Here is a 13174-nt window from a genome sequence, read left to right as displayed (position 1 = left end):
TTGTGTGATAACCTGGTATTTGTAATTATGCAACAAGTAATAGGGGTTGTAGTACCTACAATAGTTCACCCAACCTAGAAACATTTACATCCTGTGCATTATAGTCATTTCATTAACAACATGACGTCCAGTCACTGTTTATAAGAAATTTTGCATGTTCTTACTATTTCTGCATGGGTTTTGTCCATGTTCCTTCAAAAACAATGTTGTTACAGGCGTTTATTGGTGCTTTGTAGAGATGTATGCTGCCATCAGGATGTCTTTTCCCAGGAACTTTATGTCTATTTTAGTAGGACAATACCAGGCTTCATTCTGCATGAGAACAGCGGGGCTACGTAGACATAGAATGTGTGTGCTTGACTGGCCTGCAGTCTAGATCTGCAGTCTCCTGAAAGGGAGGATCAGACAGCGGCAATCATGGACTGTTGAACAGCTCAAGTCTTGAATCCAGCAATAATGGGCCATTGTAACAGGATTATTAAAGTTTTTTGCTTCACTTATCAATTGTTTTAAAGGTGTGGCTGATCTGTGTATGTTTTTGCCTGCATAATCTTCATAATATTATGAAATTTTCAATATTTAACTTTTAGGTAGAATGGAATTAATTTACATGTAAATAATAGACATTTTGAAGAATATAATAGACTTTTAATAACTAGTTAGTAGATAGTTATTGTGACTATCCTGGCGCTCACAGGATGCCCTGCTTCACTCTTATTAAAAAATTTTATGTTTTATAACATAATATTCATTGTAAACTTTGATCTGTTTTAATCCCAGTAGTAGGGATCCTATTTGTGTTGTATAACATTTAGAGATCCATTGTTTTATCTTATTTGTCAGTGTGTTGCCTTGCCGTTATCATGTGTTGTATTGATTTTAGTTACCCTAGCCACAGTTCTGAGTATAAGTTAGTCTAAAAATAGACCTTTGTTCCACATGACCTTTAGTTCAAATTAAGTGCTTTAAGAGTGAGGCAACCTTTTCCATCAAATGAGCAAAAGATTTACTACTGTCTAGTCCTTGACTCTTGTGACTCCACAACACTGTAAAAAGAAAAATGCTGTTAATAACATAAAGGATTAAACTGTATGTTTTTTTCTGTAAATAAAAACTTAATCATTGGTTTATTTTTACCTGTTTATTTAATGTAAATTGTACAAAAATACAGTCTATAGAGATCATTCAAAGCTTGTTATGGTAGGTAGGCTATTGCTGCACAGAGATTGTGTTAACAATATACATAGGCTGAATATTAAAAAGAAAAAAAATACTGAAACAAAACGGTGTATTTTAAGCAGTAAAGTAAGTCCTCATTGAAATCCTTCACCACTGAAACAAAGCAATACATATAATTTGTTTATAAAATTAAGCTATTGTGCACATTATTACTGTGCTGTTGGAGCAACATAAAATATCCATAAGCAATGTAATGCACAGAATTTCCCGACTATTTACATTGTTTCACAGCTTATTGCTATTAAATTAAGATGAATATATGTGTATACAGTCAATCTTGTGACAGATTTGACAAGGACATGAAATGTTCAGGTGACCCACAACTTTTAACAGTGTCACTGGTTTGAACTTTCTATATTTGACAATTAAGCCAAACGATTAAACTGTTAGGTTATTTAACTGATCATCACTGAGACACAGTGATGTGTACACAACTACTACAGCTTTATAGTTATGTACAAAGAATAGAAAGGCATTACAAAGACTGAAGCTAAGCTAAGGTAAATGTAATGGGGTGATTAAACATGGAACAATAAGTCAATTAACGTAATGTAACCATAGAAACAGAACTATAACATGGTTGTGAAGGTCACCATTGTCGCTTTAAGGCTTCTCTAGTCAGAATACCTTTTATCACTGGTCTTGTTTTTTTAGACAGGAATACAATAAGTCATCTAACAGGTTTTACTTACACTGTCTAATCTTAAGAAACATTATCTACTTGTGTATCATTACGCAAGATCTATGTGAGAATCTGGATAATTCACAAGTCACAGACTCTTGGTTTGTAAATGGGGGTCTATATACATATACATACAGTACATGAATACATACATACAGTACACATACCTACAGTACATACAGTAAAAAAAACATACAAACAGTACATACATACATACATACATACATACATACATACAATACATGCATACAGTACACACATACCTATAGTACATACAGTAAATAAAAATATACAAACAGTACATACATACATACAATACATGCATGCAGTACACACATACATACAGTACATACCTACAGTACATACAGTAAATAAAAATATACAAACAGTACATACATACATACAATACATGCATACAGTATACACATACATACAGTACATACCTACAGTACATACAGTAAATAAAAATATACAAACAGTACATACATACATACAATACATGCACACAGTACACACATACATACAGTACATACCTACAGTACATACAGTAAATAAAAATATACAAACAGTACATACATACATACAATACATGCATACAGTATACACATACCTACAGTACATACAGTAAATAAAAATATGCAAACAGTACATACATACATACATACAATACATGCATGCAGTACACACATACATACAATACATACAGTAAATAAAAACATACAAACAGTACATACGTACAATACATGCATACAGTACATACAGTACATACCTGCAGTATATACATACAGTACATACAATACATACATACAGTGCATAAATACATACATACAAACAGTACATACAATACATATAATCAGAATCTTTAATATTCAACAAGTACCAGATGTACAAGGATTTCTCTCTGGTTGGGCATTAAAGGAGGACCAAACAAAGGTCTCACAAGGTTGGTGGTGAGCAAAAATGGCTTGCGAGATGGCTCACCACCAACCTTGTGAGAGAATTGTCATTCAAATAAAAAAGAATAGTTTAATATAAGATGTTTTATCATATACGGTACATAATAGGTGACCTTTATTGTCAAATATACATATACTTGTACTGTGTACAATGAGTACAGGGTGGCTAAGTAGGTAGCACTGTCGCCTCACAGCAAGAAGGTCCTGGATTTGATTCCCAGGTGGGGCGGTCCGAGTCCTTTCTGTGTGGAGTTTGCATGTTCTCCTCGTATCTGTGTGGGTTACGAGTCCACAGTCCAAAGACATGCAAGTGAGGTGAATTGGAGATACAAAATTGTCCATGACTGTGTTTGATACTGAACTTGTGAACTGATGAATCTTGAGTAAGATTAACTCCCATTTCTGTCATAAATGTAATATGTTAATAATATAAATAATATTTAAATAATATAAATAATATTTAAATAATATAAATATAAATGTATTTATATATATACATAAATACATACACACATACATTCCACAAAAGGTTAGTATAGAATATATTAATATATGGTGTTTTATCTTATACAGTACATAATATAGAATAGAAAACCTTTATTGTCATATATACATATACTTGTCCTGCATACAATGAGTACTGTACATGTATAGTGTACACAATGAGTTTCAGCAAATCCAAGCCAATATGCAGTGCTAAGGGGCCCAACAGCCCTGAGCAAAAACTAATGAGCTACCACAGCTTGGAATATATATATTTGGAAAAGTAGGGCAAGGCAGGAAATCACGTTGAATATGCATGCCCTTCGAGCTCTGCTATGAAGATCCACAAAGATCTCCACCTGCCATGAAGATCAGCAGTGCGCTCAGATTAAAAAATCATATTCATCTGCTCTGCCACTCTTGACCAGCAGAGGGCGTGGAGGTGCAGATGACCGTGTCAGACTCTTTAATCAGACAGTCTCTGAGTCTCATCAGCAGTAACACCTGGGACATCGCTTTAAATACAGTTCTTGATGGGCTTGCTTGCTGGTTTTGTGCTGTATGGTGTCTGGGCTACAGTGACACCTGCACAATCTACGAGGCTGGTGTTTCTTTTTTGTTTCTGTTCATTAAGTTCAATTTTTGTCTCATCAGACCAAGAGACTCAATGGCTTGAAGCTTAAAGAACATCTTAAAGGTAATAAAGGCAATCAGGAATCCCTTGACCAGTATTATGAGTTTTTGGTTGATGTGGTCACTCTGTTATTATGGCTGATTGAATGCAGGTTGAGAGTCAAAGAGAGAGAGAGCATACAATAGTGATGACTAAGAGTTAATTTTATGGTAAACTAAAAAGCAAAAATTCTTTTTTGAGAATTTTGTTATTTAAACTGAAGATTTGGTTTAAAATTTAGAGTTTTTTTTATTTTATTTTTTAGGAAATGTAGTTTATAGCAGGATTTTTCAAACTTTTTTTTTCAACCAACCCACATTTTGTTCATGATTTTTACGTGACACAGGCAACACTGCATCTTACTCTCTCTATACAAGATGTAACATAGAGCTTCCACAAGGGGGCGATCGCTTACAAGTTTTTAAATTATTATGAGGTGAAAAAACTAAATAATGATGTAATTTCAAACAGGTGATGTAAACAGGTGATTAATCATGGTTTGGTACAAAATCAGCATCAGCATCCAGGAAAGGCTTTGAGTCTTTGATGAGCAAAGATGATCAGAGGATCTCCAGTCTGTCAATAAATGCGTGAGAAAAGTATTGAAATGTTTGAAAACAATTAATCTCCAAGAAAAATTGGACAGGATTTGCATATTTCTCCCTCTACAGTGCATAATATCATTACACGATTCAAGGAATCGGAAGGAATTTCAGTGCGTAAAGGCCAAGGGCGCAAGCTTAAGCTGAACGCCTGTGATCTTCAATCACTCAGACGTCACTGCATCAAGCACCGCCACTCCACGATAGCTGATATAACCACATGGGTGAGGGATTACTTTGGCAAACCTTTGTCAAGCACTACAATACAGAGTTACATGCACAAATGCCACTTAAAACTTTACTGTGCAAAAAAGAAGCCTTATGTTAACCATGTCCAGAAGCGGCGTCGACTTCTCTGGGCTCTGAGGCATCTAGGATGGACCATCACACATTGTGGTCAGATGAATCAGCATTCCAGGTCTTTTTTGGAAATAAAATTGGATGCCGTGTTCTTTGGACCAAAGACAAAAAGGACTATCCATCAGCAACAAGTTCAAAAGCCAGGGTCTGTCCTGGTATGGGGCTGTGTCAGTGACCTTGGCAAAGGTCATTTACACTTCTGTGATGGCAGCATTAATGCAGAAAAGTACATTAGAGCAACATATGCTGCCTTCAAGATGTCGTCTTTTCCAGGGACATCCATGCATTTTTCAACAAGACAATGCAAAACCACATGCTGCACACATTAGTAAACGTAAGAAACTCAGTGTTTCTTTTTATTATTTGCATTTTCCATAGTGTCCCAACTTTTTCTGATTTGGGGTTGTAAATAAGCATTTCACAATCATGCTCATGAAACAGTACAATGCATGTTTAAGATTCTCCTATCCACAACACAGCTGAAATCAGGTCTTCATGGCTTATAAAAACCATAACACATGCAACGCACAACCAGAAATAGGTCACATGGACCCTAAACATCAATGAATGTGATTGGAATTAGCACTGCACAACATATACCCAGACCAATATGCCGAAATGTGCTACATGTGGTCACGCAAAACAAATCTTCACTGTATTTACACAGAATTATGAAAAATCATAAAACTTGAATGCAATTTATGGAAATATGCTTATCCACGCCTAAGATAGGGTGTGATGCAGAGCTGGGTGCCAAAAATATCAAGGTTGGGTCTCACATCCTTCCAGGAGCAAAAGCTCCTGACAATTCTCTGGTTGCCATGGCAATCAAAGCAGTGATTCAGCAAATGCCACGGTGGCACACATCTCAGAGCAAAATCATGATTTTTTTATTTAATATTACCAAAAATAAAGCTACAGGTATGAATGTGTTATTGAGTAGCTAGCATTCACACGTCTTTAATTAGTTATTAAGGTGTTTAGTGTGTCCAAAAGCATATGTTTAACTTCCTTCGGGATTAATAAAGCATCCATCCATCCATCCATCCATCCATCCATCCATCCATCTATCTATCTATCTTTAATGCTTTTGTAACTGAAGTGTAAGAGAGGAGACTGGGATGCATGTGCTTCCATTTGCAAGAAGTCTTTATTAAAAAACAAATCCAAAGCGCAATGCCAAAATCATAGTCAAGAAACACAAGCAAGGTGCAGATAGTAAAATAACAGGCTGTCCAAAATCTGGGTCAGGGACCAAAGCAGGGTCACAGAAAGCAGATAAATAGTCAAAGGTACAAAAGGGCAAATCCAAGTAGAAGAATATTAGGCAAAACAATGTGTGTGTGTCTATATACACTGATCAGCCATAACATTAAAACCACCTCCTTGTTTCTACACTCACTGTACAATTACTGACTGTAGTCCATCTGTTTCTCTACATACTTTTATAGCCTGCTTTCACTCTGTTCTTTAATGGTAAGAACCCCCAAAGGACCACCACAGAGCAGGTATTATTTGGGTGGTGGATCAATCTCTGATTGATTCAGCCCAGGCACAATTACTGCCAGACCTGTTGAATCTAAACATCACTTAAATCAGTGTTTAGCACTGTCGCCTCACACCCAGAAGGTCCCAGATGGGGTGGTCTGGGTCCTTTCTGTGTGGAGTTTGCATGTTCTCCCCATGTCTGTGTGGGATTCCTCCAGGTTTCCTCTGGGAGCTCCGGTTTCCTCCTACAGTCCAAAGACATGCAGTGAGGTGAACTGGAGATATTAAATTGTCCATGACTGTGTTTGACATTAACTGATGAACTGATGAATCTTGTGTAACAAGTAATTTCCTGTCCTGTCATGAATGTAACCAATAAACAAACAAACAACAACCTTCGAATAAAGCCTGTCTGGCAATGTGAAAAAGGATAAACGGTCTTAAAAGACATCACACAATGTCACGTTCTAAAGAGGATATGGATGCGAAACAAAGTCATTAAAATGAGCTAATCCAAAAAGAGTATAATGCCATTGCTTAGGCTCTGGGTCCCCAGCGAACCACAGCAACACCCATTATGCACAACTAGAGAGAACTTGGAACATTGGTGAACCTTCCCAGGAGTGCCCGGCCAACCGAAATTTCACCAAGAGCACATCAACGAATCATCCATGAGGTCACACAAGAACCTAGACGAACATCTTTAATTTCATCGAATTTAATTACAATTGTATTTAATGTAATCTTTCATTAGAAGGAACTTTGATTTCCTTTTGTTATCAATAAAGTATCCGTCCATCCATCCATACATACATACATACATACAAACTGCAGGCCTTACTTGCTTTAGTTAAGGTCAATGTACACAATTCAACGACAAAAAAACTGGACCACCACGACTCGATGCGTTGATTGTTGGTGGATGAACCATACATATGGCTAGACACTCCGGCGTAGTAGTCAGTGTGCTGGTGCCATAGGGTACACTGAACTGCAGCCATAATGCCATTCTCCGTGCCGCAACCGGTCCTCAATCTCATGGGAACAGCACCAAGGTTTCGCACACAAGAGAGGAAATTGTGAGCAATAACTGACGGATTGTTATTTATTGGTCCACATACGAGCCACAGTACTTTCCGCGAAAATCTGTCTATGCATCCCGAAAGGGCCAAACCAAATGGCTTGAGTTTGTCATAACCATCAGCATGCCACATGTAATTCGGCCCCATTGAGTGGTAGGTTCTTTTATAAACCTTCTGCTTGCTCTCATCTCGCACCCTCGAGGATTAAGCTCCCGGAGTAACACCATAACATCATCTCTTTTTATTCGCAGATTGTACTTTTGCCACATTGTTCGATAGCCGAAGAGCTGTCCAGGTCTACGAGGCTCCAACCTTATAGCATTCCTGACAGCGTGTGTAGATGAATAGCCCTTTCTACGGTACAGTCCAGCCTCTTTAAGCTTAGTTTTAAGAGATCGTAAACTAATGTTTACACCATGTAAAGAGGACATCATGTCAACGATAACATCGTATTGAAATATCCTATACATAAATGTATCACGTCTTCTTTCGTCTGCTCTTCTAAAAATTATAAAGCATTACCACAAGAAAAACAAAAGCGGGCTAAAATGATTGCCACAAAATGGACAAAACATCGCTAAGCGTTCCCGTCACACCTCCTAATTTGTTTTGCCGTAAAAATGCCATCCATGAAAGAGTTGCAAGATTCAAACCACATCAGAACACAAAGGCCCATCTCGCATCTATATGACCACCAAGACTTTTGGGATAATTTCTGTGGAATGATTTCTACAGCAATGTATTCAGTCTAGGAAAAACCAGCATGAGTCACAAGTAGCCAGTCCACCCACTGTTAAATTGTTGCTGTTTTGAGGTCAGTGGGTAGAGAACTCAATTAAAGCACCCATGGACAAATGGAAAGACAATAACAAAAGGCAAGGATAGAACCAGAGTCCTGCTGTTGAGTCATGTCACATATGCATAATTTATTCATTCATCTTCAGTAACTGATTTATCCTGATCAGGGTCACATTGGCTCTTAAACCTATTATCTAAACCATACTGGAAGCAATGCAGTAATACATCCATTACAAGACACAAATAAATATGTGGTTTTCTACCACTGGGCTCCAGGGTTTGAATTTCTAGCGGTGCTGTCAGCCAGTTGGCTGTCCACATACATACACATATGTCTAAGGGAGTAGTGGTGTCCATGACCTCTCCTGGGTTTGTTACTGCATTGTACTTGATGATTCTGGGTAAAACATGACCCAATGTGATCCTATCCAATACAAAGCAATGGTGAAAAATAAAACTACATTTAATATATACTGTATATATACACACACACACCGATCAGGCATAACATTATGACCACCTCCTTGTTTCTACACTCATTGTCCACTTTATCAGCTCCATTTACCATATAGAAGCACTTTTGCAGTTCTACAATTAGACTGTAGTCCATCTGTTTCTCTACATAACTTTTTAACCTGCTTTCAGCCTGTTCTTCAATGGTCAGGACCCCCACATGACCACCACAGAGCAGGTATTATTTAGGTCGTGGATCATTCTCAGCACTGCTGTGATATGGTGGTGGTGTGTTAGTGTGTGTTGTGCTGGTATGAGTGGATAAGACACAGCAATGCTGATGGAGTTTTTAAACAACTCACTGTCACTGCTGGACTGAGAATAGTCCACCAACCAAAAATATCCAGCCAACAGTGTCCTGTGGGCAGTGTCCTGTGACCACTGATGAAGGTTTAGAAGATAACCAACTCAAAGAGCAGCAATAGATGAGTGATCGTCTCTGACTTTACATCTACAAGGTGGACCAACTAGGTAGAAGTGTCTAATAGAGTGGACACGGTATTTAAAATTTTTATTTTTTGTTCTTGAGTAAGCCTTCTTATATTTTCAGAACACATTCTATATTGATGTGACAACGTTAGTATCATGCAGTGCTTTTACTAATTTGTGATTAATTTCTTGCACAGATCTTTCTGATATCTAATAAAAATTCAGGTGTTATGAATGTCTGCCCATCAAAATCAGATGATTTGACAGGACGCACAAGAATTATACACTGACTAGGCATAACATTATGACCACTGACAGGTGAAGTGAATAACACTGATTATCTCTTCATCACGTCACCTGTTAGTGGGTGGGATATATTAGGCAGCAAGTGAACATTTTATCCTCAAAGTTGATGTGTTAGAAGCAGGAAAAATGGGGATTTGAGCAAGCTGACAAGGGTCAAATTGTGATGGCTAGACGACTGGGTCAGAGCATCTCCAAAACTGCAGCTCTTGTGGGGTGTTTCCAGTCTGCAGTGGTCAGTATCTATTAAAAGTGGTCAAGGAAGGAACAGTGGTAAACCGGTGACAGGGTGATGGCCGGGTGCTTTGAGGAGCACAACAACGAGTTTGAGGTGTTGACTTGGCCTCCAAATTCCCCAGATCTCAATCTAAATGAGCATCTGTGGGGTGTGCTGGACATACAAGTCTGATCCGTGGAAACATTTAAAATCAAACCCTAAATTAGCTAGCTAAATGATCATGATCAATACTGTAAAAACAGAAAAATGTTGTGGATCCAGAGCTGTACACAAGCTCTTGTACATATTTGACAAGGACAGTTAAATTGGGGTGAGGCCCAAGTAAAAGCTTTTCAGTAAAAGCTCTGGTTTGTACAAGATTTTAGAATAAACAGGAAGCCAGTTAATTGAAGCTAAAAGTAATATGATCTTTATTCTTTTGCCCACAGAGTAACTGTGCAGCGGCTCCAAAGAGGATTGACAAATGTATATTAACTAATTCATGGATCAATAATTACCAAAGCTTTTATTGTATAGGTTCATCATAACATGTTTGGAAGTTGGAGCCCTATCCAGAGTGTATTCCTGGTAAAAAAGACTCTTTTACACTGCTTACTCTTAAAATTCAGACTCTTAGACTCATTGCTGTAGGTAGACCTACAAGGTTTTTACACAACCAATCGAGCTAATTTTGTCTATGCAGGAATAATATCGACAACAAATGTACAAAACCTTAAGAGAAAAGGGCTGAAAAAAAACCCCACCCCTTTTCTGGTGACTCTGGACACATAAAAGACAGTACCTTGCAATTATTTAATTGAAATGCAAAAATAATGAACACAGTTTTTCATTTCATTTCATTTCATTAGCCACTTTATTCTTGTCAGGGTGACGGTGGGTCTAGTTCCACTGGGAAACATGGAACAAAAAAACAGGAATACCTTGACAAGGGCACTATTACATATCAGGGGTTCGGCAAACCCCCTGCCCGGACATGACCAATCATGTCAGTGTAGAAACCTAGATGGACTGCTTTGACCCCCAAGCGACCCTTTGCAGCAGCTGTGTATTATATTTTATTGCTATTGAAATCGTGATCATATAGTAAACACAGTCAGCAATTATTGTAGTTATTTATTTCATAATATCACCTTTGTATTATTATTTGGGGCGGCACAGTGGCTTAGTGGGTAGCACTGTCACCTCAAAACAAGAAGGTTCTTGGTTCGATTCCCAAGTGGAGTGGTCCGGGTCTATTCTGTGTGGAGTTTGCATGTTCTCCCTGTGTCTGCGTGGGTTCCTTCAGGAGATCCGGGTTCCTTCAGGAGCTCTGGTTTCCTCCCACAGAACAAAGACATGCAGTCAGGTTAATTGGAGATACAAAATTGTCCATGACTGTGTTTGACGTTAAACTTGTGAACTGATGAATCTTGTGTAACAAACAACCTTAAAATCCTAATAAATAAATAAATGTATTATTATTTAAGGCAGTGGTTCTTAATTTTCTTTAGACCCCCCTGTGTTAACAAAAACTCTGGCACCTCCTTGACATGGGTTATGATACTTCTCTTTTTATTATTCAGCAAGGATGGAATAACAGTATTGTGTTCTTGCTCATGGGAAATTAGATGAATCCATGATGAAGGTATATTATCTGGGTATTTTCTCATTTTGGTTGATGTAGTGTTTACTTCTGGTAAACTGGTGGTGGGAGCTTCCTCACCTTGTTTGACCTAGGTAAATCAGAATCTTATGTTGTTGCTTAGCGGTGAGCTTTGCACTTTTGTGGTGAGCAAATCAAATTTGTGTCCATTCTCCAAAACCCATGTAGACTACAGACAGTTTAACATTGATATAAATGACATCACAAGCAATATCCCATATGCCAATAGCTTATTGATTTTCCCATCCCATCACACATGATTCTTTTTTTTTTTTACTTTTCTCAATTAAATGCAACTGGACCCATCTCTAGGCTCACTGAAGCCCCCTAGGGGGGCTTGGCTGGCTGGTTGAGAACCACTGATTTAAGGCATTTAATTACATTGCATAGTTGTTATGTGTACATAGCACATACAGTGGGGCCAAAAAGTATTTAGTCAGCCACTGATTGTGCAAGTTCTCCTACTTAGAAAGATGAGAGAGGTCTGTAATTTTCATCATAGGTACACTTCAACTATGAGAGACAAAATGAGAAAAAAAAATCCAGGAAATTACATTGTAGGATTTTTAAAGAATGTATTTGTAAATTATGGTGGAAAATAAGTATTTGGTCACCCACAAACAAGCAAGATTTCTGGCTCTCACAGACCTGTAACTTCTTCTTTAAGAAGCTCTTCTGTCCTCCACTCCTTACCTGTATTAATGGCACCTGTTTGACCTCGTTATCTGTATAAAAGACACCTGTCCACAGCCTCAAACAGTCAGACTCCAAACTCAACCATGGCCAAGACCAAAGAGCTGTCGAAGGACACCAGGAAGAAAATTGTAGACCTGCACCAGGCTGGGAAGAGTGAATCTACAATAGGCAAGCAGGTTGGTGTGAATAAATCAACTGTGGGAGCAATTGTAAGAAAATGGAAGACATACAAGACCATTGATAATCTCCCTCGATCTGGGGCCCCACGCAAGATCTCATCCCGTGGGGTCAAAATGATCATGAGAACGGTGAGCAAAAATCCCAGAACTACACGGAGGGACCTGATAAATGACCTGCAGAGAGCTGGGACCAAAGTAACAAAGGCTACCATCAGTAACACACTACGCCGAGAGGGACTCAAATCCTGCAGTGCCAGGCGTGTCCCCCTGCTTAAGCCAGTACATGTCCAGGCCCATCTGAAGTTTGCCAGAGAGCATATGGATGATCCAGAAGAGGATTGGGAGAATATCATGTGGTCAGATGAAACCAAAATGGAACTTTTTGGTAAAAACTCAATTTGTCGTGTTTGGAGGAAGAAGAATGCTGAGTTGCATCCCAAGAACACCATACCTACTGTGAAGCATGGGGGTGGCAAAATCATGCTTTGGGGCTGTTTTTCTGCAAAGGGGACAGGACGACTGATCCGTGTTAAGGGAAGAATGAACGGGGCCATGTGTGAGATTTTAAGCCAAAACCTCCTTCCATCAGTGAGAGCATTGAAGATGGAACGTGGCTGGGTCTTCCAGCATGACAATGATCCCAAACACACCACTCGGGCAACGAAGGAGTGGCTCCGTAAAAAGCATTTCAAGGTCCTGGAGTGGGTCTCCAGACCTCAACCCCATAGAAAATTTGTGGAGGGAGTTGAAAGTCCGTGTTGCCCAGCGACAGCCCCAAAACATCACTGCTCTAGAGGAGATCTGCATGGAG

The sequence above is a fragment of the Trichomycterus rosablanca genome, chromosome 15 (genome assembly GCF_030014385.1).
Source record: "Trichomycterus rosablanca isolate fTriRos1 chromosome 15, fTriRos1.hap1, whole genome shotgun sequence".
Classification (NCBI taxonomy): Eukaryota; Metazoa; Chordata; class Actinopteri; order Siluriformes; family Trichomycteridae; genus Trichomycterus; species Trichomycterus rosablanca.
The sequence above is the reverse complement of the archived record's forward strand: the minus strand, read 5'-3'. Positions refer to the sequence as shown.